Below are 6779 nucleotides of genomic sequence, written 5' to 3'. Positions count from 1 at the left end.
TGTAAAAGTAATTTTAAAAATTAATGCGCGAACTCCTGTTTTTCTTTTGTTCACCTTCCAAAAAATGCAATGAAAAGCAATAAAAAATCACATGCAGCTCAAAATATTACCAATAAAAAATACAACTCTTCCCACAAAAAAAAAATAATCATAAGAAAACATATTTTCAAATCAGATGTTGTCTCAAGTACATCTGATGCAAATAATTAAGCTCTTCATTAGTTAAATTAGGTGCATTTGAGATAAAACACATCAAATGATGCTCTGGGGGTGCTTTGCGTCCTCTGGTGCTGGAAACTTGCAGGGTGTGGAGGGCAAGATAAATTCAATGAAGGAAAGCCTAGGAGAAGTTGTCATGCCTTTTGTGAGAAAGCTGAAGCATCAAGTTTACAGCCGGTCATAACAGGTAACGGAGCTCTACTAAGTACTAATGATACTTGTTATGAAGGGGTTGAGTAATTTGGTATTATTGTATCTTGACGCCACCGGAAGCAAGGGATTTGACAGGAGAAACGCCCCTCTCACACACCCAGCTCCTGATAGGGTCAAGGCTGGCAGGTCCTGGTAGCACAGTGTTGATAGATTTGTGCATTCCCTGCAGGCTTAAGGTGAGGGTAACATTTCTCCCTAGGCTTACATTATGAGTAGAGATGAGCGAACGTACTCGGTAACGCCGATTTCGCAATCGAGCACCGCGATTTTTGAGTACTTCACTACTCAGGTGAAAAGATTCGGGGGGCGCCGTGGGTAAGCGGGGGGTTGCATAGGGGAGTGGGGGGGGGAGGGAGAGAGAGAGAGCTCCCACCTGTTCCACGCTGCTACCCCCTGCTCCACTACGCCACGCCCAGCCCCCCGGCGACCCCCGAATCTTTTCACCCGAGTAGTGAAGTACTCGAAAATCGCGGTGTTCGATTGCGAAATCGGCCTTACCGAGTACGTTCGCTCATCTCTAATTATGAGCTGTAAATGCTGCCATGACTACATTTTTGTAAGTGACAATTATATTCAGAATGTGGTCGACTCTTCAATAGAAAATATCTCTATCTCAGATCATGCACTGGTGTACCTCAAGATATCTTTACCTGAACTGTTAGAGAAGGAATGGACATGGAAATTAAATGAGACTCTTACAGATATGCAAGATACCCTTGACAAATTAAGCAAGAGGATTACCTTTTATCTAAAAAAAATAACCAAGATTCATCAGTAAGTGGTGCACTTATTTGAGAGGCCCATTAAAGGGGTTGTCTCGTGAAATCAAGTGGGGTTCAGCACTTCTGTATGGCCATATTAATGCACTTTGTAATATACATCGTGCATTAATTATGAGCCATACAGAAGTTATTCACTTACCTGTTCCGTTGCTAGCGTCCCCGTCGCCATGGATCCGTCTAAATTCGCTGTCTTCTGGCGTTTTCAGACACGCTTGCGCAGTCTGGTCTTCTCCCTGGTGAATGAGGCCGCTCGTGCCAGAGAGCTGGTCCTCGTAGCTCCGCCCCGTCACGTGTGCCGATTCCAGCCAATCAGGAGGCTGGAATCGGCAATGGACCGCACAGAGCCCACGGTGCACCATGGGAGAAGACCCGCGGTGCATCGTGGGTGAAGATCCCGGCGGCCGTCTTGGTAAAGGAAGAAAGAAGTCGCCGCAGCGCAGGGATTCGGGTAAGTAATAAACTTTTTTTTTTTTTAACCCATCCCTTGGGTTTGTCTCGCGCCGAACGGGGGGCCTATTGAATAAAAAAAAAACCCGTTTCGGCGTGAGACAACCCCTTTAAGCATATCTGCAAAGCGAATTTATTTCTCTGGGAGCACATAAGAAAAAGCTCCATACTGTCCGAATCTCAGGTATTTTCTCGAAAATAGTTTCCTCGGAGAAAACACCTAAAAAATCACTAGTGGCAGAGACACAAATCTAACTAGCAGACCTAAGAAATTAATATAAAAACATATGAAAGTACCAAGCTGTCAAGGCCTTGCTCCGTTCCAGATACAAATACTACGCTTATGGAAATAAGGGGGGGAGGTCATGTACGCCATGATCAGGAAATCCAAAGCAGAATCTTGGATCCACAAAATCTACACCTCAGAAGGCATGTTGGTGACAGACACAAAGGGTGTGGCTAGTCGTTCCTCTTTCTATAACAACCTTTATAACATATGGGAGGGGGAGAAAGGCTCTAGGGGGAGTAAAAGACAGATTACACGAAACCCAACTTTTCCTAAATAATATCACTCTTCCAAAAACTATGTATTCAGAATAGGCAAAAAGACTCACTTAATGCGCTCCGTCCAACTGTATCAAAGTATGGAAATCTTACTTGATGGGGGGTGCCTGGACATATCAAAACACTGGAATATTCTTAAGGCTGACCCACACCTATCGTCAGAAATTCCATTAAAACCGAATCTAACATACCGTAAAAATAAAACTTTTGGAAACATTCTGGCCCCTTCTTGTCCCCAAACAATTAATTTAAAATCAAATTATAAGAAAAATATAATATTTCAAACAATAGGATCTTACAAATGCGGAAAAACTGGTTGCAAATGTTGTAATAACATTTGTAATAAGAGAAAATCAGTTGATTTAGGTCCAACTACTCCATCTCATCAAATCAAACAGTTTTTAACATGTAACACCAAGAATATAATTTATCTTATTGAATGTCCTTGTTCTTTACGTTATATAGGACGAACGTCAAATACATTACGGTGTAGACTCAATCAACACCGTTATAATATTAAAAGACAATTTTTATCACATAGTGTCTCCAAACACTTCTCAATTTATCACAATGCCGACCCCTCGGGATTATCCATTACTCCTTTGGAGCAAATCACATCAGGGAACCATTCTAGGTTAGTAAGAAAAGAAATGTTTTATATATTTAAATTCAACACATTACACCCTATAGGACTAAACGAAACACTGGAGAAATTTTATTAATAATTTTAGTAATATTTTATTAATACATAAGAGAAATTTATTTGATTTTAAGATTGATATCTATTTAACATTTATCATATTTTTACCTTTATTATTTATCTTTGGACAAGTGGTCTTATATGATGCAATGTATATAATCTTGTGATTTTATTCCTCTTTCCCCCCCCCTCTTTTCTTCTTTTTTTCTCTATTTTCTCTTTTTTTCTCTATTCCTTTTTTTCTCTATTCCTTTTCACATCTTGAAACCTTCAAAGGAATATATTAGACAATAATATGCAATATTGTTTCCATATAGTTATTTGGTATGTTGCTGTCCTTTATGATATGTCCCCTTCACCTAATTTTGGTCCAAAGGGGCCACCATAGTTAGTCACATGAGAATCCATAAGCAAATTCTTCTCCTACGGCACTCTGATAGTGCGATCATGTGACACAACGTCTTCGAACGTTGGACGTCATCACGCACTATGTAACTCCATGTGACCATGTCACGGGAAGATTATCGTACTGAACGTCATCACGTCCAGCGTAATATCACGTGACCTCCCGAAAGACATGGCAAAAGATCTCCTGGATGAGACGTAATGGGAACCCGCCCCTTCCCTGTATCCAAGGATACCGAACGCTAGTCGGATCGGTCTAAAGGAATGTCCTACCTTGTAGTGCAACACCATATTACTTCCCCCTTTTCCTTTTTGAGTTCCGATCACGTGGTTGAATAGCGTAGCGTTCCTCTATGGGGACCGTTTGATATATTTAAGTTTGCATACATTGTATAAACAACTATAATAGTATGCCACTATAAATGAGGACATGATACCACTTATTGAATTATACTTATCATTTAGAGATTGCACATAGTGACTGTCCACATCAAAGCCCCTCCCTTTCCCTTTTCCCTCAGTGTTTGTTTGCTATAAATAGGAAGCACTTCACAACTGTTCCCTATGCTTGAAAAAGGCTTGTCAAAAGCCGAAACGCGTTGCGATACTTACCTACTTGCTCTTGAATGCAATAAATTGTTTTATGAAGAATATCCCTGCTTCGTTGGAATTTCCCTGCTCCTTTTGGATATTGGGGTGCCAGGAGTCCAGGCACCCCCCATCAAGTAAGATTTCCATACTTTGATACAGTTGGACGGAGCGCATTAAGTGAGTCTTTTTGCCTATTCTGAATACATATTTCTTTCCTCCTTGACACGACTGTTTCGGAGTTGCTCGTTGCTGCTCTCCCCTAGGGGATGTCTTAGGACCGCCAACGTATTTTGCCCTGAATTGGTTTGAAAGGCCCCAGTGGACCCACGAACTGACCGGTCTCTATTTCATAGGACCAGTTCAGTTGCGGTGAGTTTCTTTCCATATTTATTCTGTTTTCAATTCTCTTGTACACCATTGGAGCGCCGCTTCTGATCCAATTATTTACTCTTCCAAAAACTAACACTGGAAGAACAAGAGACATTGCTACTCCCCATCTCATCAGATGAAATTAGGTTGGTACTTTACTCCATCCCTAGTGGACAGAGTCCTGGACCAGATGCATTCCCCGTCTCGTACTATAAAAAATTCTTCCATATTCTTGCAGCACCCCATACCATCTTTTTCAACAACCTTTTAGAAGGAGCCCCTCTTGCCACACAATCATTAGAGGCCTATGTCACCATCACACACAAAGAAGATAAAGATCCCACATGCTCTGGTAATAACAGATCTGTTTCCCTCCTTAATAACAACATCAAACTGTGGTCCAAGCTGATAGCCAATTGTATAGCCACATTCTTACCTAAATTAGTACATCCAGACCAGACAGGCCTTGTTAAGAGTAGGAGAGAAAATGTTTTAAAGGTCCTCTATGCTATTTAACATACGAAAAACACCAATTCTAAACTCACTCTATTAAGTACTAACACGGAAAAGGCTTTTGACCGGATTGACAGGTCAGTCATGAAATCTGCACTACTAAAATTTAATTTCCCCCCAAAAATCGTTGACCTAATTTCCGCTATTTATTCCACACCACACGCACGACTTAAAGGGGTTGTCTTGAGGCAACAGTGATTTTTTTTTTGCCCAGTCCCCCTTCTTAAGCATACATTACTATGCACCAGTGTAAATGGCTTTTAAAGCAGGTTTCTACTCACAGTTCTTGTGTTTCATCAACTTATAAAACGTTTCCCAAAGATGGCCGCCGGTTCTTTTCCCAAGGATGCACTGCGGTTTTCTCCCATGGAGCACCGCGGGTCTTCTCCCATGGTGCACCATGGGCTCTGTGCATTCCATTGCCGATTCCAGCCTCCTGATTGGCTGGAATCGGCACACGTGATGGGGCGGAGCTACGTGATGACGCGTAGAAGGGGGCGGAGCCAGAACGCCGCTCGTGCCCGGACGAACCAGAAGAAGAAAAGAAGAATACCCTTCTGCGCAAGCGCGTCTAAAAAAGCAAGCAGACAGCGAAATTAGACGGAGCCATGGAGACGTGGACGCTAGCAATGGAGCAGGTAAGTGAATAACTTCTGTATGGCTCATATTTAATGCACGATGTACATTACAAAGTGCATTAATATGGCCATACAGAAGTGTATAACCCCACTTGCTGCCGCGAGACAACCCCTTTAAGGTAAATGGAACTCTGACCTCCACTTTTCAAATACGGAATGGAATTAGACATGGCTGCCCTCTTTCACCCTCTTTGTTATTTTAACAATAGAGACTCTAATTCAAAACATACACCAAAACACCTTAATTGAAGGCATCAGAGTAAGAGCTGGAGAACACAAAATAGCCGCATTTGCGGATGACCTTTTCTTTTTCCTACGAAACCCAACCAGGTCTTTTACCTCTCTCCTCCAAACATTTGAAGCTTTTGGTTTCATCTCTAATTTTAAAACAAACCTTTTAAAATGTAAAGTACTTGGAATCTCAATTATTTCAACAGATAGATCCTTGATGGAAAACAAATTCCCATTTAGGTGGCAGCATACTTCTCTGACATATCTGGGAATCAAAATACAACGGAACCTATCGGATGTATATACTTTGAATCACATTCCCCTCCTTAGATACATATATTCCCAACTTCAGTCACTAGAGCTGCAAATGATCTCCTGGTTGGGTAGGACAAATCTAATCAAAACCTATGTTGTTCCCAGACTCTTATATGTGTTACAAGTAGCATGCATCTGGCTTTATTTAGTAATCAAAAATCCCTTTTCCTAAAGTTCCTATGGAAATCAGGAGTTAGACTAGCTTACACCACACTACTTACCAAGCAATTCAACTGCATCGTCATGCAGAACTATTATCGCCACATATAGGTAAACCATATAAACGATTAGCAGAAGAGAATATGGGCAGGGGGGAATTAGCATCACTCTGGGATTCAAAATTATACATATCTAAGCATTAAATGTCTTAATCTATCTTTAAAGGAGTAATTCAGTAATGGCAAAAAATGAATCAATCCTATCATAGAATAGTAGAGTTAGAGGGGACCACAAGGGTCATCTGTTCCAACCCCCTGCTCAGTGCAGCATTCACTAAATCATCCCAGACAGATATTTGTCCAGCCTTCGTTTGAACACTTCCATTGAAGGAGAACTCACCACCTCTTGTGGTAACCTGTTCCACTCACTGATCACCCTCACTGTCAGAAAGTTTTTTCTAATATCTAAATTGTGTCTCCTTCCTTTCAGTTTTATCCCATTGCTTCTAGTCTTTCCTTGTGCAAATGAGGGCTGATACCTCTGCACTGTGACAGTCTTTCAGATATTTGTATACAGCTATTAGGTCTCCTCTCAGCCTTCTTGTCTGCAAGCAAAACATTGCCAGGTCCTTTA

The sequence above is a fragment of the Eleutherodactylus coqui genome, chromosome 1, assembly GCF_035609145.1.
Source record: "Eleutherodactylus coqui strain aEleCoq1 chromosome 1, aEleCoq1.hap1, whole genome shotgun sequence".
NCBI classification, from domain to species: domain Eukaryota; kingdom Metazoa; phylum Chordata; class Amphibia; order Anura; family Eleutherodactylidae; genus Eleutherodactylus; species Eleutherodactylus coqui.
Note: the sequence above shows the minus strand (reverse complement) of the source record.